This window comes from Macaca nemestrina, chromosome 8 (assembly GCF_043159975.1).
Source record: "Macaca nemestrina isolate mMacNem1 chromosome 8, mMacNem.hap1, whole genome shotgun sequence".
Lineage (NCBI taxonomy): Eukaryota > Metazoa > Chordata > Mammalia > Primates > Cercopithecidae > Macaca > Macaca nemestrina.
In genome coordinates this window covers 89,453,386-89,476,471 of record NC_092132.1, presented here as the reverse complement: position 1 = coordinate 89,476,471, position 23,086 = coordinate 89,453,386, and the positions used below count along the sequence as shown (strand labels likewise).

The following is a 23,086-nucleotide window of genomic DNA, read 5'->3' as shown; positions in this document are numbered from 1 at the left end:
ACGCGTAGAAAATGGTATGGAAATCTGCCAATGGAGGGATTAGAAATTTTGTAACAGTTAGTTTAAAGACTTGGAGCTTTTGAGGTTTTTGTTGTTGTTGTTTTGTTTTTTTCTTCTTTTTTGAGATGGAGGCTCACTCTGTCGCCCAGCCTGGAGTGCAATGGTGCAATCTCAGCTCACTGCAATCTCCACCTCCTGGGTTCAAGCAATCCTCCCTGCCTTTGCCTCCCAAGTAGTTGGGATTACTTACAAGCATATGCCACCACACCCAGCTAATTTTTGTATTTTCTGTAGAAATGGGATTTCACCATGTTGGCCAGGCTGGTCTTGAACTCCTGACCCCAAGTGATCCTCCCACCTCGGCCTCACAAAGTGCTGGGATTACAGGTGTGAGCCACTGTGCCTGGCCTCTCTGGGGTATTTTTGGCTTAAGTTAGTTGGAAGGGCTCTCTTTATTTTTTATTATGCCTCCCACTGAGGAGACAGAGTTTTTGCTCCTGTCACCCAGGCTGGAGTGCTTTGGTGCGATCTCAGTTCACTGCACCTCCATCTCCCGGATTCAAGTGATTCTCCTGCCTCAGCCTCCCTAGTAACTGATTACAGGTGCCCACCACCACGCCTGGCTAATTTTCGTATTTTTAATAGAGATGGGGTTTCACCATGTTGGCCAGGCTGATCTCGAACTCCTGACCTTAGGTGATCTGCCTGCCTCGGCCTCCCAAACTGCTGGAATTACAGGTGTGAACCACCATGCCTGGCCCTCTCTTGTAATTTAGAAGAGCAAGTTTAAATAATTATTTGGGATGATGTATTAAAAAGCCTCATCCATGGTGACAAGAGCAGGGGCCTGTAGTAGCCTTTGTTGTTTATCTTCTTCATCCTGTTCTGTACTTCATTTTCTCTCATTACTGAATTAGCTGGCAGCATTCCTTATTTGCCACAGAGCTATTTCTTGAAAGCTGTATTTACACTCAGGGTATAGTTTTCCTTGGTATAGAACTCTTCCATGGCATTGCTTTTTCACTGGGCTTTATTAACCCTCAGGCTTCCAGTATCCCTTCTTCTGCTCTCCCCAGTTCTTTCCCTATCATCTTACAAAGCCTTCTGCACCCAGGAATTGGCATGAGCTGACCGTGTAGGGGAAGAGATTGTCAGTTAATCTCATTATTGTGAATGCTCAGTGTTCAGAACGCTGCTACTTAAATGACATCCTATAGAACTGCATGAATTGGGATACATTTAAAGAACCATTTCAGTGGCTGTTTCTTGATAGTTGAGGCTCTGCTTTTGGGTTGTAGAACACTGGGAAGAAGTCTTCATAACTCAGAGAATTTTGGTCTCATTTCCTTTCTACAGTCCATGCTTCAGACAAACTTATGTATTGCTTGCCTGCCCACACCTTTCTGTGAGCATCTGAAATCTCACTCACTCCTCTTTATTGACACCAGACCATACTGGTTGGAAGCTTCTTTCTAGTCCCCGCCTTCCTGTCTCCGTTGGTAAAACATCTGGTGGAGAGGTCTTCGGGCGGTCTTTGGGCCTACCCTTGGGCGCTGGTACAGTGAGACTGGGGAGATGGGTGTGTGTTCATTCTACCTCCCACTGAAGCAATGACGTCATGTTGGTGTTTGTGCGTCTGGGTGCCCCCACTCTTCCTGTAAATGTTAACCCCCACAGAGGTGAGGGGAATGGAGAAGCTTGTCTCAGAGAGGCTCTCTGGAGAGGGAGGACCACTTCTGCTTTCCAGGGGGAAGCTGTGTCACGGAGAGCAGAACTGTAGCCCGATGCTGGACGGAGAAGGCCCCAGAGGAGGCAGGCAAGGAAGTGATACTTCCTCCTCCCCAGGCCCCGGGCCGGCCTGGGTCATTTGCCTGCAGCCCCACCTTCCTTACTACCCAAGGCTGCGTTTTCCTCAGGGTTCTTTCTACCCTCTGCTGCCTTCTGAATTTTCAGTTTGCCCTTAAGTGAAGGGTGGGGTAGGGGTGGGAGAGAGGAGGAGTCTGGAGTCATAAGTGCAGAGCCTGCTTTGAAAGCCCACCCTGGCCATGCCTGACTTTTTCAGCAATGGAAAAAATGTACATTTTGAAATTCCCCGTCATGGAAAGTATTATGAAACTCTTGGGTAGATGTTTAGAAATCTTTAAATGTTCAGGCTACATAATAATTTTTAAATACTAACTATAATAATTCAGGACTATTTAAAAAATTGTTAAATTCCTTGTTAAATTCTTGGGATAGAACAGTGGCTGTCAAACATCTTCTTTTTCTTTTTTTTCTTTTTTTTGAGATGGAGTCTCGCTCTCATCCAGGCTGGAGTGCAGTGGTGTGATCTCCACTCACTGCAACCTCCACCTCCCAGGTTCAAGGGATTCTGCTGCCTCAGCCTCCCGAGTAGCTGGGATTACAGGCGTGCGCCACCACGCCCGGCTAATTTTTGTATTTTTAGTAGAGACGGGTTTCACCATGTTGGTCAGGCTGGTCTCGAACACCTGACCTCAGGTGATCTGCCCACCTCGGCCTCCCAAAGTGCTGGGATTACAGGCATGAGCCACGGTGCCCACCTGTTAAACTTATTTGACCACAACCCATAGCAAGAAACATTTTACCATGTGCTCAATAAGCATCTATCTGTAGACAAAACAAAATAGAAAAAGGAAAATACAATCTGGTAGAAGAGCCCCTCCCCTTTACTTGCTAGGGAATGTGGCCTGGAGCAGCTTTTCTGAGGTAGGCTTGGCCAACTCCATTAGAGTTTGTTCTTTGTTTGTTCTGATGCATAATAGATATACATAGTTTCAGGGCACATGTGATAATTTAATACACTCTTGTAATTTGTAAAGATTAAATCAGTGTATTTGAGATAGCCATCACCGTAAATATTTGTTTTCTTTTTAAATGCTAGAATCTTTTGAATTCTTCTAGCTGTTTTAGCCGGGGGCGGTGGCTCAAGCCTGTAATCCCAGCACTTTGGGAGGCCGAGAGGGGCGGATCACGAGGTCAGGAGATCGAGACCATCCTGGCTAACACGGTGAAACCCCATCTCTACTAAAAAAAATACAAAAAACTAGCCGGGCGAGGTGGCGGGCGCCTGTAGTCCCAGCTACTCGGGAGGCTGAGGCAGGAGAATGGCGTAAACCCGGAAGGCAGAGCTTGCAGTGAGCTGAGATCCGGCCACTGCACTCCAGCCTGGGCGACAGAGCGAGACTCCGTCTCAAAAAAAAAAAAAAAAAAAAAAACCAAAAACTTCTAGCTGTTTTGAAATGCACGATAGTTAATTGTGAACTCTAGTCACCCTGCTAGGTCTTATTTCTTCTATCAAACAGTGTGTTTGTATCCATTAATCAACATTTTTTCATACCCCCCTTCCAATGCAGAGAGGTGGGCAGTCCAGCAGGGAGGTTTATTAAACAAACACAAATTAAGTCACATTCATATAATGGGATACTTTGTAAATATCTTAAAAGATAAAACGTTCAATTACAGTTACTAATATGAAAAACATTTTTTCAAAAGCTGAACAGGGCCAGGGGCAGTGGCTCTTGCCTGTAATTCCAGCACTTGGGGAGGGTGAGGCAGGAGGATTGCTTGGCTCGGGAGTTCAAAATCAGCCTGTGCAACCCGGTGAGACCCTGTCTCAAACAAACAAACAACAACAAAAGAGCTGAACACAAACTAGTAGATGACATGATACCATTTCTGAAATAAAATTTTCATATATGGACACATCATCTATAAGCTCTGCATTTCAAACAATTTTTTTTTTTTTTTTTTTGGAGACGGAGTCTTGCTCTGTCGCCCAGGCTGGGGTGCAGTGGCCGGATCTCAGCTCACTGCAAGCTCCACCTCCTGGGTTTACGCCATTCTCCTGCCTCAGCCTCCTGAGTAGCTGGGACTACAGGCGCCCGCCACCTCGCCCGGCTAGTTTTTTGTATTTTTTAGTAGAGATGGGGTTTCACCGTGTTAGCCAGGATGGTCTCGATCTCCTGACCTCGTGATCCACCCGTCTCGGCCTCCCAAAGTGCTGGGATTACAGGCTTGAGCCACCGTGCCCGGCTTCAAACAATTTTTATACTACGGTCTTAATAGTGATTATTTCTGGTTGACAGTTGAATGCTGTTTTTTCTTCTGGTTTTGAATGCTGTTTTTTCTTCTGGTTTTGAATGCTGTTTTTTCTTTCTTTTATATATATATATATTAAAATATATATATAAATATATATATATATGGTTTTTTTTTTTTTTTCTGAGACAGAGTCTTGCTGCGTCATCCAGGCTGGAGTGTGACGGTGTGATCTCGGCTCACTGCAGCCTCCCCCTCCCGGGTTCAAGTGATTCCTGTGCTTCAGCCTCCTGAGTAGCTGGGATTACAGGCACACACCACCACGTCCAGCTACTTTTTGTATTTTTAGTACAGATGGGGTTTTGCTCTGTTGGCCAGATTGGTCTTGAGCTTCTGGCCTCAAGTTATCCGGCCGCCTCAGCCTCCCCAAATCCTGGGATTATAGGCATAAGTCATTGTGCCTAGCTCCTTATATGATTTTAAAATGGCAGGATATAAGAAGCAATGGAATGAAGCCAGTGGGACTGCAGAGGGCAGGTGGGAGCAGACAGGAACTTTGGAGCTAGAGTGGCTTGAAGGATGCTTGATGGATATAATTGTAAGAGTTCTGTCTCAGGAGAGCTGATGCGCTGTAAATGTAGTAAATAGACTATTTTCTTAAAGAACCTTCCACTGCTATGTTTAGTATTCAGTTTAGCAAACTTTTCGTGGGTAGCTACTGGGAGTCCCGCAGTGTTAGGAGCTGGGGTACAAGCCTGCTGTGTTGGTGGGAATCCTGAAGGGAGTCAGCCACACACCCTGGAAGAAGGGGCTTTCCTGAGAAAGGACAGCCCAACTGGGCATTACCGGAGCTGGTTCCAGAGAGGCAGTGGGAGGTTCCACCAGCAGGCTTGGAGGGTGCTTGGCCCTAATACTAAATGTTGGACTTCATGGCATCAACGAAGGAGAATCATTGGAGCCTTTTAGAATGAAGCTAAGTTTTTTGTCCATCACAGCCAACTTCTTGCCTAGACTCTTTTACAATATGGCATTTGTGACATAGCCAAGAGTGAAGACACATTGAACACTGACTTAATGCTTTGAGTAGGTGGAGAGTTGAATGACTCAAAGCTACTTCTCTAGAGATTAATTTGAAGCTAGAAAGTAACGTTAATTTCTGTTTTCTGTGACTGCAATAGGCTTAAGCTTGTAATCGTTATCCACAAGTAGGTACTTGATACCTCCCCTAAGTGACCTGGAGAGTGACAGATACAGTAATGGGCACAATCCCTGGTTTTTTGTTGTTTTTAAGACAGAGTCTCACTCTGTCACCCAGGCTGGAGTGCAGTGGCGTGATTTCACTCACCAGGGATTTGGCCAGCACACCTAGCCAAATACCTGGTTTTAAGCAAAATTTTAATATGGAGTTTATGGTTGTTAGTATAATGAAATGCGGCACCATAGCAGTTGATTTTTGTCTTTCAGAACCACATTGGCTTTTTGTATTGTTTCAAATTTGATAGATGCCCAATGTATATAACAAAATTTTTCCCTCATGTGTATTTATTTATTTGTTTGTTTATGTGTTTGTTTTGAGATGGGGTCTTGCTCTGTCGCCCAGGCTGAAGTGCAGTGGTTCTATCTCAGCTCACTGCATCCTCCGCCTCCTGGACCCAAGCCATCCTCTCACCTCAGTCCTGGGTAGCCAGGATTACAGACCCCACCACCAGGCCTGCCTAATTTTTGTGTTTTTTTGGGAGGCCAAGGCGGGAGGATAACTTGAGCTCAGGAGTTTGAGACCAGGCTGCAATCCCAGGCTGCAGTGCAGTGGTGCAGTCATAGCTCACTGCACCCTTGACCTCCTGGACAAAAGCCATCTTCCCACTTCAGCCTCCCAAGTAGCTGGGACTACAGGTGTGTGCCACTATGCCTGGCTTATTTTTTATAAAGATGGGGTTTGACCATGTTGGCCAGCCTGGTCTCAAACTCCTAAGCTCAAGGGATCCACCCACCTCAGCCTACCAAAGTGCTGGGATTACAGGCGTGAGCCACCGCAGCCAGCCCATGTATGTTTATCAAGTGGTGTATGTTAGTCATGATAGTGGGTGGTTTGGGGAAATACCAACATAAGTAAATGGGAGGTTTCTATCCTAGAGGAATTTGTTGTGCTCTGTTCTCTCTGGATTGTTCACAAACCAGAATGCTGATCAATGACTTTGCTGGGGTTGTGGGTGGGCAACTTGCTCAGGAGATCCCTGGCACCCAAATGAGAACCCAGAAATCACTCTGAATGGTCAAAAGTAAGGCAGGGTAGGGCGGTAGAGCACAGGGTGTCGAATTAATTGCATGTGAGGGCTGAAATCCCAGGTCTGTCCCTTCCTAACTGTGGGCTGCTGCTGGCAAGGTGCTGGCCTTGCTAGCCTCAGAGTTCTCATGTTTAAACCTCAGCAGTTTGTTGTGAGTGTTCTAGGTTACAGTGGATTCCAAACTAGCCACAAGTGAAGCACATAGCTAAATGGTAGTCATTGGTATTGTTATCAAAAGGAAGTTGCTTAGCTGGGTACAGCTAAGCAGCTGGGTGCAGCTCACACCTATAATCCCAGCACTTTGGGAGCCTGAGATGGGCGGATTGCTTAAAGCCAGGAGTTCAAGGCCAGACTGGGCAATAAAGTGAGAACCTGTCTCTATAGAAAAAAAAAATAAGAATAAATAAAAACAAATAAAAATTACTCAGAGTGCCGTGATGTGAGCCTATAGTCTCAACTACTCAGGAGACTGAGGCAGGAGGATTGCTTGAGCCCAGGAGATTGAGGCTGCAGTGAGCAATGATTACGCCACCACACTCCATCCTGGGTGACAGAGCAACAGCCTGTTTGTAGAATAATAATAACAATAATAAAAAGAAAGTTGCTTAGGATGGCTACTATAAAAAATGAGAAATCATGATGAAATCATGTCATGTTGAAAAAGAACACAAAAACAAAAATCAGAAAATAACAAGTGGTGCCAAGGATGTGGAGAAACTGGAATCCTGTGCATTGTTGGTGGGAGTGTAAAATGCTATAGCTATGATGGAAAATCATATGGTAGTTCCTCAAAAAGTTAAACATAGAATTGCTATGTGATGCAGCAATGCTACTTCTGGGCATGTACCCCAAAGAACTGAATGTGGGGTCTCAGAGATATTTGTACACTTGTGTTCATAGTAACATTATTCACAATCGCCAAGAATTAGAAGTAACTCATGTTCATCAATGGATGAAACAAAATGTGGTTTATATGTACATTGGAATTTTTTTTTTTTTTTTTTTTTTTTTTTGGAAACAGGGTTTTACTCTGTCACCCAGGCTAGAGTGCAGTGGCGCCATTACAGCTCACTATAGACTTGACTTCCTGGGCTCAGGTGATCCTCCCACCTCAGCCTCTTGAGTAGCTGGGACTACAGGTGCATGCCACCATGCCTGGCTAATTTTTTGTATTTTTTGTAGAAATAACGTTTTGCCATGTTGTCCAGGCTAATCTTGAACTCTTGGGCTCAAGCAATCTACCTGCTGTGGCCTCCCAAAGTGCTGGGATTGCAGGCATGAACCACCGTGCCCAGCCATCCAATGGAATGTTATTCAGCCTTTAAAAAAAGGAAATGCTGGCTGGGCGCGGTGGCTCATTCCTGTAATCCCGGCACTTTGGGAGGCTGAGGTGGGCAGATCACCTGAGGTCAGCAGTTTGGCACCAGCCTGACCAACATGGAGAAACCCCATCTCTACTAAAAATACAAAATTAGTCGAACATGGTGGCGCATGCCTTTAATCCCAGCTACTCGGGAGGCCGAGGCAGAAGAATCACTTGAACCCGGGAGGCAGAGGTTGCAGTGAGCCGAGATCCTGCCACTGCACTCCAGCCAGCCAGGGCAACAAGAGTGAAACTCCGTCTCAAAAAAAAAAAAAAAAAAGGAAATGTTGACACATGGTACAACAAGGACAAAACTTGAGGACATCATGCTAAGTGAAATAAGCCAGACACAAAAGGACAAATACTGTATGAGTCCACTAATATGAAGTTCCTCAAATAGTCAAATTCATAGAGACAGAAAACAGAATGGTGTCTTCCAGGGACTTGATGGGGGAAGGAATGGGAAGTTACTGCTTAATGGATACAGAGTTTCAGTTTTACAAGATGAAGAGAGTTCTGGAGATGGATGGTGTTGATAGTTATACAAGAATATGAATGTACTTAATGCCACTGAGTTATACACTTAAAATAGTTATGATATAAATTTTATATTGTGTTTATTTTACCACAACTTTAAAGAATGAAAAAAAAGTTGCTTGATGGCAGAAATGTGTATAAATAGACAGAGGTGTCCTTGGGGATATTTCATTAAGTTTGATAAATTGCCCTTCTTCTGGCTGGGTATTTACCTACCAAGCAGGTGGGTGTTCACTTTTTTGGCAGAGAGGGGACAGGATCTTTACTCTTTGTCATTTAATACATTGCCACGTGGATTGCTGGCTGACAGTATATTGAAATGGCTGTGATGTGGGAGAGGGAATGATAATGGAGAAATTTACAAAGGCAGAGATCGTGGATTACAAAGTAAGGAGAAACTTCTAACAATCAAAGCTGCCTGCATGGGTCCTGGAGAAGGGTCCTTCTCCATCATTAAACGTTTGTCAGCAAAGGCTAAGAGATTCTTACAAGACCTTTTAGAAAAGGTTGCATTAAGGCAGGGCATGGTGGCTCACATCTGTAATCCCAGCACTTTAGGAGGCTGAGGCGGGCAGATCACGAGGCCAGGAGTTCAATACCAGCCTGGTCAACATAGTGAAACCCATCTCTTCTAAAAACACAAAAATTAGCCAGGTGTTGTGGCACGCACCTGTAGTCCCAGCTACTTGGGAGGCTGAGGCAGGAGAATCACTTGAACCCAGGAGGCGGAGGTTGCATTGAGCCGAGACCACACCATGGGACTCCTGCCTGGGCGACAGAGCAAGACTCCATCTCCAAAAAAAAAAAAAAAAAAAAGAAAGAAAGAAAGTTGCATTAGATGGCTCTAAAAGGTGCTTTCTGATTTGATGATACGGTTATGTTAATATTTCTAGCCATGCACTCATTGACTCTAAATTATATAATAAGAAAGTATCTTTTTTTTTTGAAGCAGGGTCTTGCTCTGTCACCCAAGATGGAGTGCAGTGACACCATCATAGTTCATTGCAGCCTTGAACTCCTGGGCTCAAATGTTCCCCCCATCTCGGGATCCCAAATTCCTGGGATTACAAGCATGAGCCATTGTGCCTTGCCAAAGAAAGAATATTTCTGACAGAGTTCTTTCTAACAGGATTCGAGGGAATTTTTCAACAAGTTTTCCCAATGCGGGAGTGTGTGTGTATATGTGTGTGTGGGTGTGTGTGTTTAAAATTTAAGTATAACACTTACGTAGAAAAGTGCAGAAAACAGAAGAATCTAGCCAAATGCAGAGTCTTGTGTAACCACCCCCAAGATCAAAAAGCAGAATGATGTTGACCCTCCCCCAAGCAGTACTCCCCTGAAAGGCATCTGCCATTCTGCTTCTAGTTTTTGTTTAGTTTCCAATGTAGGCTTTTAAACAATAAATTGTAGGGAATTGAAAAGCAGTACAAAGCCATTTGGTTTGGCAAATAAACAGATTTTCAAGCTGTGGGTTTGGCTACCACCGGCATCTCTCTGTGTGTGGAATTTACTTGCAATTCAACTGGAGAGCAAGAACTCTTCCTGTTTTACCCTGGCAATTCAGTTGCTAAAATTCTCACACATGAGTTTGATCTGAGCCTTATTTAAATACCTTTTTATTCATCCATTAATTAGTAAAATTAGTTGGCACAAGCCATATATAGCTGGTTTTTCTGCACAGCCAAGTAAATTTATAAATGCAAATATGTGGGTGTGATAAGGGTAGTTTCCACTGACCCACATGTAATCAAACATCCTGTTATATGACACAGTGCCAGTCTGTGCATAGGCATTTGAAAGTACTGACTGAGTTTGTGAATTCAGTGATGCTATTCTTCAGTAAAATAAAGACTCATTTTTCTGATGTTAAGGAACACAGCACCTTTGTTACGGACTGTTATTTCAACTTCTGCTTCATGTAGTTTTGATATTTATTTTTGTTGGGGGTGACAGAGAGAGGCATAATTGACCTGTGGCAATTGTTAATCCATGAAGTCATGCTTCACTTATGCATCATTCAGAAAACAGTTCTTGGATACTCACTACTCTTGAATATGCATGCATATGACTTGCAGTCAAAGCCATGAGTTCTCAATAACAAAACTGTTCCAGATATACTCAGAAAGTTAAAATGCTTAAAAAAACTAGGAGTATACTTTTTTAAAGAATATTTTCCTGGTCGGGCATGGTGGCTCACGTCTGTAATCCCAGCACTTTGGGAGGCCGAGGCGGGTAGATCATGAGGTCAGGAGATCGAGACCATCCTGGCTAATACAGTGAAACCCCGTCTCTACTAAAAATGCAAAAAATTAGCCGGGCGTGGCGGCGGTCGCCTGTAGTCCCAGCTACTCAGGAGGCTGAGGCAGGAGAATGGCATGAACCCGGGAGGCAGAGCTTGCAGTGAGCTGAGATCGCGCCACTGCACTCCAGCCTGGGTGACAGAGCGAGACTCTGTCTCAAAAAAAAAAAAAAAAAAAGAAAAAGAAAATTTTCCTTTTATTTTTGTTGCTGTTTTGTTTTGTTTTTTAGAAGCAAGGTCTCACTATGTTGCCCAGGCTAGAGTGCACTGCCCATTCGCAGGCACGATTATCACTCACACGCTACGGTCCTGAGCTCCTGGGCTCAAGCGATCCTCCTACCTCAGCTTCTCGAGTAGCTGGGACTAGAGGCATGTGCCACTGCACCTGGCTTAGAGTATAAATTTTCGTGTCACACAAGATATGAAGGACATGCACAGGCACTGGACCCATCTGTGGGTTCATCTTTCTGTGTGACCCACTAAGGGACCCATCTTTCTGTGAAAAAGTCACAAGTGAAGTCTGGGCCATGCAGGGAATAACCATACCCCAGGAGAACATGCTGAGCCTGTTGTTTGCCTGTCTGCATCCCCGATACCCCCCAGATTATTTTTATTTTATTTTTTACTTTTTATTATTTTAGACAGGGTCTTGCTCTGTTGCGGAGACTGGAGTGCAGTGGCATGGTCATGGCTCCTGCAGCCTCCACCTCCTGGGCTTAAGTTATCCTCCCACCTCAGCCTCCTGAGTAGCTGGGACTACAGGTGCATGCCACTGTGCCAGATTAACTTTTTAAATTTTTTTTTTTTTTTTTTTTTGAGACAGTGGTCGCTCTGTCACCCAAACTGAAGTGCAGTGGCTCAATCTTGGCTCACTGCAGCCTCAACCTCCTGGGCTCCAGTGATCCTCCCAGCTTATCTTGCCAAGTAGCAGGGACTACAGGCATGTGCCACTACACCTGGCTAATTTTTTTTTTTTTTTTTTTGATGGAGTCTCACTCTGTTGCCCAGGCTGGAGTGCATTGGTGCTATCTTGGCTCAATGCAACCTCTGCCTTGTGGGTTCCAGCGATTCTCCTGCTTCAGCCTCCTGAGTAGCTAGGATTACAGGTGCCTGCCACCATACCCAGCTAATTTTTTTGTATTTTTAGTAGAGACAGGGTTTCACCATGTTGGCCAGGCTGGTGTCAAACTCCTGATCTCAGGTGATCCACCCGCCTCAGCCTCCCAAAATTCTGGGATTACAGGCATGAGCCACCACGCCTGGCCTGCCTGGCTAATTTTTGTATTTCTTGTCGAGATGGGGTTTTGCCATGTTGCCCAGGCTGGTTTCAATCTCCTGTGCTCAAGTGATCCACCCACGTGCTTCAGTCTCCCAAAGTGCTGGGATTACAGGCATGAGCCACAGTGCGAAGCCTAAAATTTTTTGTATAGATGGGGATCTCACTGTGTTGCCCAGGCTGGTCTTGAACTCCTGGGCTCAAGTGATCTTCCCACCTGCTTCAGCTTCCCAAAGTGCTGGGATTACAGACGTGAACCACTGCAGCCAGCCCCAAAACCTCCAGTTTAATTTCCTCCAGCCACAGTTCCTGATGCTTGGCATCTCTGCATTTTAACTGTTTGTCTCTGTTAGCAACGGCTGGATGCTACAGAGGATTTGAACAAAGAGTGAATCTTGGGAATGGAGAGAATATTGGACCAAAGAGACTGACCAGAGCAGAGCAGTTTCCAAGTGAAGAAGTGAGTCCCTCAGTTGGAAATAAAGTAGGAAGAGATGGGGAAGTAACTTGACTGAATTCCTTACTAATCTTGGTGAAGAATATAGGTATGGATTAGTAACACTGTAGTAGCTAATGAAAAATATTCCAGGTTGTGAACTTTGGGGTGTCTGAGGAGCAGCATGATGTCATAGTCACAAACTGAGAGTCAGGAATTGGTTTCTGGGCTGGGTGTGGTGGCTCACACCTGTAGTCTCAGCACTGAGGGAGGCCAAGGCAGGAGGATCACATGAGGCCAGGAATTCAAGACCAGCGTGGGCATCATAGTGAGACCTTATCTCTACAATTTTTTCTTTTCTTTTCTTTTCTTTTTTTTTTTAAGGAATTGCCTTCTAGTCAATGCTTTGTCAAATACCAGTCTTGGGACATTAGATGAAGTTCCTTAAGCTCTTGAGGCCTCATTTTTCTAATACATAAAACAGTAATAACAGATTTTTGTTTGGTATCTCATCCAGTTGTTTCAAGGATTAAATGGGGTAATGTACCTGGGAGTTCCTTGAAGAGTCTAATTTTCTCCCCAGTTTTGGCTGTTGTTTTGGATTAAACTGTACTACCCTGAGCCTTTTCTTGATTTTGGAGGATCCCTGCCCACTCCCCACTCATGGTACCCCTGGCCTGTTTCAGTCGATTCACTCATGCATCATCACCAGTCGTGTGGGGAAGTGGAAATTTGGTGTACATACCAGGTGCACTTTCATTCTTCTGAAGATGTTATGACAAACAGCAAAGAGAACACCTTTTCTCTTATCATTAGGTTATCCTTAAGCATCTCGTGAGGGGTAAAGCAAAAAAAAAAAAAAAAGTTTTAGCTAGATGTGGTGGCATGCCCCTGTCATCCTAGCTGCTCTGGAGGCTGAAGCGAGAGGTCCCTCGAGTCCAGGAGTTGGAGGCTGCAGTGAGCTATGATTATGCCACTGCACTCCAGCCTGGGTAACAGAGCAAGACTCTCATCTCTGAAAAAGAAACAATAACATCAAAGAAACAAAAGCAAGTTTATAAATAAAAAACAGAATAGCAGGGACATAGATGAAGCTGGAAACCATCATTCTCAGCAAACTAACATAAGAACAGAAAACCAAACACCACATATTCTCACTCATAAGTGGGAGCTGAACAATGAGAACACATGGACACAGGGAGGAGAACATCACACACCGGGGCCTGTCAGGGAGCGGGCGGCCTGGAGGAGAGATGGCATTAGGAGAAATACCTAATATAGATGACGGGATGGTAGGTGCAGGAAACCACCATGGCTCATGTATACCTATGTAACAAACCTGCATGTTCTGCCCATGTATCTTAGAAATTAAAGTATAATAAATTTTTTTTAAAAAAAGAAACAAAGAATAAAAACCATGCCTAATTTAGTAAGAGAGACATTCCCTGCAAGCTCCTCACCTTCATTTATTTATTTATTTATTTATTTAGATACAGAGTCTTTCTCTGTCACCCAGGTTGGAGTGCAGTGGCGCGATCTCGGCTCACCGCAACTTCTGCCTTCCGGGTTCAAGCGATTCTCCCTACCTCAGCCTCCTGAGTTGCTGGGACTACAGGTGCCCGCCATCACGCCCAGCTAATTTTTATATTTTTAGTAGAGACGGGGTTTCGCCATGTTGGCCAGGATGGTCTCAATCTCCTGACCTTAGGTGATCCTCCCGCCTTGGCCTCCCAAAGTGCTGGGATTACAGGCATGAGCTACGATGCCCGGCCTAACCTTCATGTAAATGATGAGGAAATAACTGCAATGGAGTGAGCTGGTTGGAGAACCATGTTACTCACCCGAACACCGACTTTATGCAGGTTCACTGTCCACAGGTATCTTCTGATTGATCACATTACAATCTTGACCTACTTTCTCCTGATAAGGAGCTGAAAATCAAGCAATAGTACATTAGAACTTTGATTCATGTGACTCCTATCATGCCATATAAATGAAAATTCAGAGTTTAGATTAAGTACAGTAAACCTTTCTCTGTTGTACATTAAAAGGTACTCCCCTCCTCCTCCTCATAATAAGCTACATGCTTCTGAAAGTTTTACCAAGACTTGAGATCAGGAGATCAGGAAGAAGCATTCTGACGCTGAGCACACCTCCGACTTTGCACATGGTGGTTTCGAGGAGTTGACTGCACAAGACCCCCAGAGTCTAATACCAGTTCTGTCTTACTGATCAAATTTGCCTTTTCTACCTCAATTTTTCCTCTATTTTAACGGAAAACTTACTACTTCATATGTATCTAAAATATTTCAAAATCTTTAGTAAAGGGATATAAGCACTCTTAGCCATCAGGATAACTTGTAAGGTCGGCGCAGTTGCTCACACCGGTAATCCTAGCACTTTGGGAGGCCAAGGCAGGAAGATCACTTGAGCGCAGAAGTTTGAGACCATCCTAGGCAACATAGTGAGACCTCATCTCTATAGGAAATTTAAAAAATTAGCCAAGAGTGGTGGCACGGACCTGTATTCCCAGCTACTTAGGAGGCTGAGTTGGGAGGATTGCTTGAGCCTGAGAGGTGGAGGCGGCAGTGAGTCGAGATCGCGCCACTGCTCTCCAGCCTGGGTGACAGTGAGACCCTGTCTCACAAACAGTGACAACAACAACAATAAAATCTTTTAAAGATTAGTAAGCAATTTTTTTCTTTGGAAAAAATTAAAATGCAAATAGATTTTAATAAAACTTTTTTAAAAATCAACTGTAAAATTTTGCTGTACAGCTCTATGAATTTTAATACATGTGTGGATTCATTGAATTATTTTCATAATAAGAATACAGAAAAGTTCTGTCACCCCCCTAAAAAAAAACTTTCTTGGGCCGGGCGCGGTGGCTCAAGCCTGTAATCCCAGCACTTTGGGAGGCCGAGACGGGCGGATCACGAGGTCAGGAGATCGAGACCATCCTGGCTAACACGGTGAAACCCCGTCTCTACTAAAAAATACAAAAAACTAGCCGGGCGAGGTGGCGGGCGCCTGTAGTCCCAGCTACTCGGGAGGCTGAGGCAGGAGAACGGGCGTGAACCCGGGGGGCGGAGCTTGCAGTGAGCTGAGATCTGGCCACTGCACTCCAGCCTGGGCGACAGAGTGGGACTCCATCTCAAAAAAAAAAAAAAAAAAAAAAAACTTTCTTGTGCCAACCCCACCCCAATGCCTGGCAACTGCTGACCTGTTGTTTGTCCCCATAGTTTTGTGTTTTCTGTAATGTCGTATAAATAGATTCATACCGTATGTGATCATTTTATTGTGTTTTATAATAACAACTTTATTTTTACTTTTAATTTTGTTTTGAGACAGACTCTCACTCTGTCACCCAGCCTGGAGTGCAGTAGCACAATCTCGGCTCACTGCAGCCTTTGCCTTCCGTGTTCAAGCAATCCTCCCATCTCAGCCTCCCAGGTAGCTGAGACCACAGGCATGTGCAACCATGCCTAGCTAATTTTTGTATTTTTAGTAGAGACAAAGTCTTGCCATGTTGCCCAGGCTGGTCTTGAACTCCTGGACTCAAGTGATCCACCTGCCTTGGCCTCCCAAAGTGTTGAGATTATAGGTGTGAGCCACCACACCAAGCCGAATAATAGCTTTATGGAGATTTAATTCACATATTGTATAATTCACTCAAAGTATACAATCCAGTGATTTTTAGTATGTTCACAGAGTTGTGCAATCATCACCACAATCAATTTTAGAACATTTTTAATATACGAAAAGAAATTCTGTACCCTTTAGCCCTCACTAATCTCTTGCCCTTGTTCTAGGCAGTCACTAATCTATTTCTATCTCTATAATAAATTCCAGGAAACTGGTTTTAATGATTTCCTTTCTTAAAATAGACAGTTTCTTGCTCTGTTGCCTGGAGTGCAGTGGCACAATCACGGATCACTGTAGCCTCTGACCTTCTGGGCTCAGGTGATCCTCCTGCCTCAGCCTCCTGAGTAACTAGGACCACCGGTGTTACACCGCTGTGCCGGGCTAATTTTTAAATTTTTTTTTAAGGATGAGGTCTCCATATATTGCCCAAAATGTTGGGATTACAGGCATGAAACACTGCGCTCAGCTAAGTTTCTTTCTTAGTTGGAAGAGTTTTACAATAATGCCGGAACAATTACTACTTGTTTTATATTACAGGCAATAATTACCTTTCACAGAAAATATAGTAAAAATAGCAATCCTTTATTAAATATTTGTCTTCTGTTAGGTAGTCGATTCCTTAAAAGGTGTAATATTGATATTCTTGTTATTGATAAGGAAACAGATGCTTAGGGATAATAAATATTATGCTTACCTAACTGCTAAGTAAATGGAACCCAAGTCAGTCTGACTCCTAAACTGATGTGTTTGTTTTATTTAACTTTGAAAGGTTATTTTTAAAAACTCACAATTATAATATGTGGAACATAATGTCCTTGATTTTAGTTTATCAAGCAGACTTTATACATTAACTTAAATGTAAACACAGGAATAAGATCACCTCTGGGAAATATATAATAAATATAATGCAGGGAACATTTATTGAGTATACACGGTATATCATTCATTCTTCTAAACACTCCTCAAGATCGTATTCAGCCAATCCTCATAACAACTGTGTGAAATTGGTACAGTTATCATCCCTTTTCTTTTCTTTCTTTCTTTCTTTTTTTTTTTTTTTTGAGACAGGGTCTCACACTGTTACCCAGGCTGCAGTGCAGTGGGCATGATCTCAGCTCACTGCAACCTCTGCCTCCCGGGTTCAAGCAATTCTCCTGTCTCAGCTTCCCAAGTAGCTGGGATTACAGGTGCATGCCACCATACTCGGCTAATTTTTTTGTATTTTAGTAGAGATGGGGTTTCATCGCGTTGCCCAGGCTGGTCTCCAATGCCTGAGCTCAGGCAATCCACCTGCCTCGGCCTCCCAAAGTGCTAGGATTACAGGCATGAGCCACCGTGAACAGCCTTATCATCCCTTTTCTGCAGATAAGTAAAGATTAATTACCTTGCCAGTGTCATGTCCCTGTACGAGGTGGAGCTGGAACTTGGACCCAGGATGTTTGGCTCAAGCTTAACTCTCCTGCTCCAGGAATCTAATGTGCCGCCACTTTGACTTGAGGAAGACAAGAACTCAGACACTGAAAACCAGTCAGCACGGCCAAAACAAGAGAGGCCCCGGTTCTGCCAACTTGGTGCAGTTTTTACTGTAACCATAGCTTGGAACAATGAAGAAGAAAAAAAATTCATTGGAATTGCAATGAATATTTAAACATTACATCAAGTTTAAAGCATGATGAGTGTCAAGCCAGTTGAGCTTTTCTGCATTAACTTCAGCTGACAACTTAGTTTATATCTATTATAAGTGTCAGTATTTGTTGGGGAAAAAATAATTTTCCTCTTTTTTATTTTTAATTTTTTTTAGAGATAGGATTTCATTATGTTGCCCAGGCTGAAGTACAGTGTTATGATCATTGCTCACTGCAGCCTTGAACTCCTTGGCTCAAGTGATCCTCCTGCCTTAGCCTCCCGAGTAGCTAAGACTTCAGAGTCACATCACCATGCTCAGCTAATTTTTTTTTTGGTGGAGATAGGGTCTTACTATGTTGCCCAGGCTAGTCTCGAACTCGTGGCCTCAAATAGTCCTCCAGTCTTGGCCTCCCAAACTATTGGGATTATAAGTGTGAGCCATTGTGCCCAGCTTAATTTTCTTCTTTTGCCAAAGCAAAGCTACCAATTTATTTTATAGCTAAGATTTAATTATGTTTGGATTAAACCTTTTCTTCAGTATGTATCTCATACTTTTCTTTTGCTAAACACTTGCGTTTTTTCCCACATTAAGGAGAGTAGCTCTTGGAAATCTTATATTCTCCTAACTCTTTACCTTAAAATGCTGCTACAAAACCTTGGACATTGAAAAGTTGTTAAGGTTCTAGTTGAGAGTTTACTAACAACAAAAAGGAGGATAATTGGCAAAGAAGATGTGGATTGAGTGAGCCACAGAGCCCCTTTCCTGCTCTGGTTTCTTGGTGGCATTTGCAGCAGTGCCTCTATGATGCCTGAGCAAAACTAGTTTATTGGGAAGTGATGGAAGCCATACTGCCAGTGCTTTTGCTCAGTCAGCACTTGGGCCCTTCATGGCTGTGTGTCTCATATGATGTTCCTAATACTTTTTTTTCCTCTCCCTCCCCCCATAATACTTTATAAATAGATATTTCCACTTCTGAATATTCTGATTAGAATAGCAGTTACAAAATGGGTAAGACTTCACCTCGTCCTTTAAAACAGGAAAACTGATCGAATTCCCCCACCTCGTTTCATTACTGAGGCTGTCAGATGATTCTTTAAGCAAAACCCCAGTTTTCTCTTGTCTGATGAAGTCAGTGTTAAGTGGAGGTGTTTTTACATTGACTTTAATATGAAAGGAACTGTTTGATTGAACTGTTTAATCTCAAGGCCAGGCCTTGGACGACTTCTTGGGCTCATGCATGGGATTCTTCTTTTGCACACCTGTGACCTCCCTGGAACTACTTCTGGTGGTTTCCCTGGACTTAGTAGTATCCCCCAAACCTGGCAGCCTAGGGCCTGGCGCCAGGCAGAGGAATGTATTGCTCCCGCTCTGTGGGGTCGGGTAGGGCTGGGGGAGGTCCTGAATGAATATTTTCAGTGCTGATTCAGAAAGAGCATGGGGCGTACACTTAAGGAAACCCTACCTGGGAGCTACAGCAGCACTGCTCTATCCTAGGCTGACCACTTCAGACCTTTCCAACGCAGAGCTGGATGTGGCTAGGAACCGGCTCCCAGCTGAATAGCTTGTGCTGAGTCATTATCAAGTTGCATTTCCTGGCTCAATCAAAGATAAATAGAGAAGAACCTAAAGCAAAAATGACATTTGGACTGTGATTTGGGTTAATATACTACCTCAGGACAGCAATGGAGTCATGGCTGCACAAACACAGGAAAGGATCTGGTTGCGGAAGCCAAGTGAGTCAGTAATGATGTATCATCATTCTAAAAAACCTAACAGTGTACTTTCTTTTTTTTTTTTTTCTTTTTTTCTTTTTTTTTTGAGAAGAGTTTCGCTCTTGTTGCCCAGACTGGACTGCAATAGCACGATCTTGGCTCACCGCAAGCTCCGCCTCCCAGGTTCAAGCAATTCTCCCACTTCAGCCTCATGAGTAGCTGGGATTGCAGGCATGCACCACCACACTTGGCTAATTTTGTATTTTTAGTAGAGACAGGGTTTCTCCATGTTGGTCAGGCTGGTCTGGAACTCCCGACCTCAGGTGATCAGCCCACTTTGGCCTCCCAAAGTGCTGGGATGATAGGCATGAGCCATCGCGCCTGGCCATAACAGTGTACTTTCTTTCTTTCTTTTTTTTTTTTTTGAGACGGAGTTTTGCTCTGTAGCCCAGGCTGGAGTGCAGTGGCGTGATCTCGGATCTTGGCTCACTGCAACTTCCGCCCTCCAGATTCAAGGAATTCTCCTGCCTCAGCCTCCCAAGTAGCTGGAATTACAGGTGTGCTCCACAATGCCCAGCTATTTTTTTTTTCTAGAAGTTGAATTGTACAAAGTATACTTATATTTTGACACCTGATCCAAGACACAGTCATACACCACATTACAATGTTTCAGTCAATATATAACATACAAAAAAAAAGTAGTCCTATGAGATAAGAACTGAAAATTCCTTATTACTTAAATGTTATTTTGTTTCTAATATTGAAAAGTCAACATTTTTCTCCTACATATTTTACTCATAAGCATGGCAAAATGTTACAGGTCTCATTGTCACCACTGCAATATGCATACTGTGATGGAAGCATAACCTGTCTCAGTTTAGCCACATTAACTATTTTTGGACGCCATGATCAACAATGCCCATTCTCATCTAGAATGAGGTTTTTTTTGAAACGGAGTCTCTCTTTCTGTTGCCCAGGCTGGAGTGCAGTGGTGCGATCTCCGCTCACTGCAACCTCCACCTCCTGGGTTCCAGCAATTCTCCTGCCTCAGCCTCCTGAGTAAAGTAGCTGGGACTACAGGCACGTGCCACCACACCTGGCTAATTTTTATTTTTTAGTAGAGACAGTGTTTCATCATATTGGCCAGGCTGATCTCGAGCTCCTGACTTCGTGATCCGCCCACTTCAACCTCCCAGAGTGCTGGGATTACAAGTGTGAGCCACTGCGCCCGGCCTACGCCCAGCTAATTTTTATATTTTTGGTAGAGATGGGGTTTCACTATGTTGGCCAGGCTGGTCTCGAACTCCTGACCTCAAGTGATTCGCCCTCCTCGGCCTCCCAAAGTGCTGGGATTACAGGCGTGAGTCACTGCGCCGGGCCTGGTACTTTCTTGAATGGGAAGTTGTCTTCATTGTGAGCAGCTCTTCTTTGAGGTGTTTATTTAAAGTATTCAAAAGAGCAGGTGCCTGTAGTCCCGGCTAGTTGAGAGGCTGAGGCAGGAGAATGGCGTAAACCCGGGAGGCGGAGCTTGCAGTGAGCTGAGATCCAGCCACAGCACTCCAGCCTGGGCGACAGAGCAAGACTCCGTCTCAACAAAAAATAAAAAATAAAAAAAAAATTAAAAAAAAAAAAAGTATTCAAAAGAACAGAGATTCCAGTAGGGAACAATGAAAATATTAAGGCTTCTGTATCATGCCCTGTGAGGGAAAGTAGACAAAGACGAAATAAACTTCAACAAGAGACTAAAAAATTACTTGAGTGCTTTTGATTAGCAACTTTTCATGAGCTGAATAGGTTGAAAGTTTGCTGCTTTCCTAAGTTTTCCCTTTAACATCAGGGATAAATCATTTCCCGGAAGGATAGTTTTCACTGTAAGCTCTTTCTGTTTCTATGTTGATAATCTAATTTGAATAATTTAGGTTTATTGAGACCTTCCTTTTGAAAGTAACTTGTTACCTATGTATGATTAACCTGGCTATTATTCTAAATGTAGAATTTAAAGTGTTTTATCCAGGCTGGGCATGATAGCTCACATCTGTAATTCCAGCACTATGGGAGGCCAAGATAGGAGGATTACTTGAGCCCAGGAGTTTGACACCAGCCTGGGCAACATAGAGACCCTATGTTTACAGAAAATAAAAAGAAATTAGTCAGGCATGCCGGCATGCCCCATAGTCCCAGCTAGCTACTTGGGAGACTGAGATGGGAGGATCTGCTTGAGCCTCAGAGGTCGCAGCTGCATTGGGCTGTGATTGTGCCATTACAACAGAGTAAGACAGTGTCTAAAAAAAGAAAAGTGTTTTATCATTTATATAGAGCTTGGAGTTTCAAACATAAAGTAGAATTACTTTATCACTTGTAAAAAATTTGTTCTCTGAAAGTTGATAAACAATGAGGTAGAATGACTCCTGAAATTAAAAAAAATAATAGCAGGACTTTTATAGATAAATCTGAAATAAGTACAATGAACAATTTTTTAAATAAAATATACCCTGAAGCTAATACTTTGTAAATACTACCATTTTCTTTATGGCTATAGTGTAACCAAATTCAAGAGTAACTAACTCAATTATTTGACTGTCGGGTTGATGGAATGAAAATAAATTTCTTAGAATATGATATGAAATATGATACGAAATTCAACTTTACTAAACTTGACTGAACACCAGCAAATGTATTTACAATCCTGGGTTCTATTTGTCAATCACAGCTCACCCTTTTTTCTGAGCATTTTTTCTGTTCTGAGTTCAGGTATGGGGTTAGGTTGGCAGTGGATAAATTCCAGTCCCCACTCTTTAATAGGGCTGGAATTGTAATGCCACACAAGATAATTTCTGTATGTGTTACCCTGCAGATCATGCACCTATAAAAGATAAAGACATGGCCAGGCACGGTGACTCAGCGTGTAATCCCAGCTACTCGGGAGGCTGAGGCAGGAGAATTGCTTGAGCCTGGGAGGTGGAGTTTGCAGTGAGCCGAGATCGCGCCACTGCTCTCCAGCCTTGTAACAGAGGGAGACTCCGTCTCAAAAAAAAAAAAAAAAAAAAAAAAAAAAAAAGCCGGGCGCGGTGGCTCAAGCCTGTAATCCCAGCACTTTGGGAGGCCGAGACGGGCGGATCACGAGGTCAGGAGATCGAGACCATCCTGGCTTACACGGTGAAACCCCGTCTCTACTAAAAAATACAAAAAACTAGCCGGGCGAGGTGGCGGGCGCCTGTAGTCCCAGCTACTCGGGAGGCTGAGGCAGGAGAATGGCGTGAACCCGGGAGGCGGAGCTTGCAGTGAGCTGAGATCCGGCCACTGCACTCCAGCCCGGGCGACAGAGCAAGACTCCGTCTCAAAAAAAAAAAAAAAAAAAAAAAGAAGATAAAGAAACATAGATGGTTGCCATTGCTATGATTTCAATTCTAAGGTGGAGCTCAGGGTTTGACAAGGTTCCCTACATTGTTGGACTGTGCATTTTACCCTTTCTCAAAAGCAGGTAAGGTTGTAGTGTGGGATGTCACTAGTGGTTCTCAACCTTGGCTGCTATTAGAATCAGTGGGGAGCATTTAAACCTCCCCATGCCCAAGCTGTTCCCTAACCAATGAAATGGGAATGGTGGAGGACCCAGGCATCAGTATTTTTTAGAGTTCCCCGGGTGATTCTGTTTCTGTACCAAGGGTGAGAATCATTTTACTAGATTCAGCTATGTGGGAGTCTTTGGGCTATTTTAGAAAACATGGTGATCTGGCTGGGCGTGGTGGCTCATGCCTGTAATCCCTGCACTTTGGGAGGCTGAGGCAGGTGGATCACCTGAGGTCAGGAGTTCGAGGCCAGCCTGGCCAACATGGTGAAACCACATCTC

The 23,086-nt window shown here is 43.8% G+C and overlaps 1 protein-coding gene and 1 non-coding gene across 3 annotated transcripts in view; one reads left to right on the top strand and one right to left on the bottom strand.

Moving 5' to 3' along the window:
• Window positions 1-23,086, top strand: part of LOC105482277 (LYN proto-oncogene, Src family tyrosine kinase) — a 139,781-nt gene that overhangs the window by 4,744 nt on the left and 111,951 nt on the right. The window lies entirely within an intron of this gene.
• Window positions 20,049-20,181, bottom strand: LOC112426744 (small nucleolar RNA SNORA1). Its single transcript, XR_003018147.1, has one exon. It is a non-coding gene; the product is annotated as a small nucleolar RNA SNORA1 (small nucleolar RNA).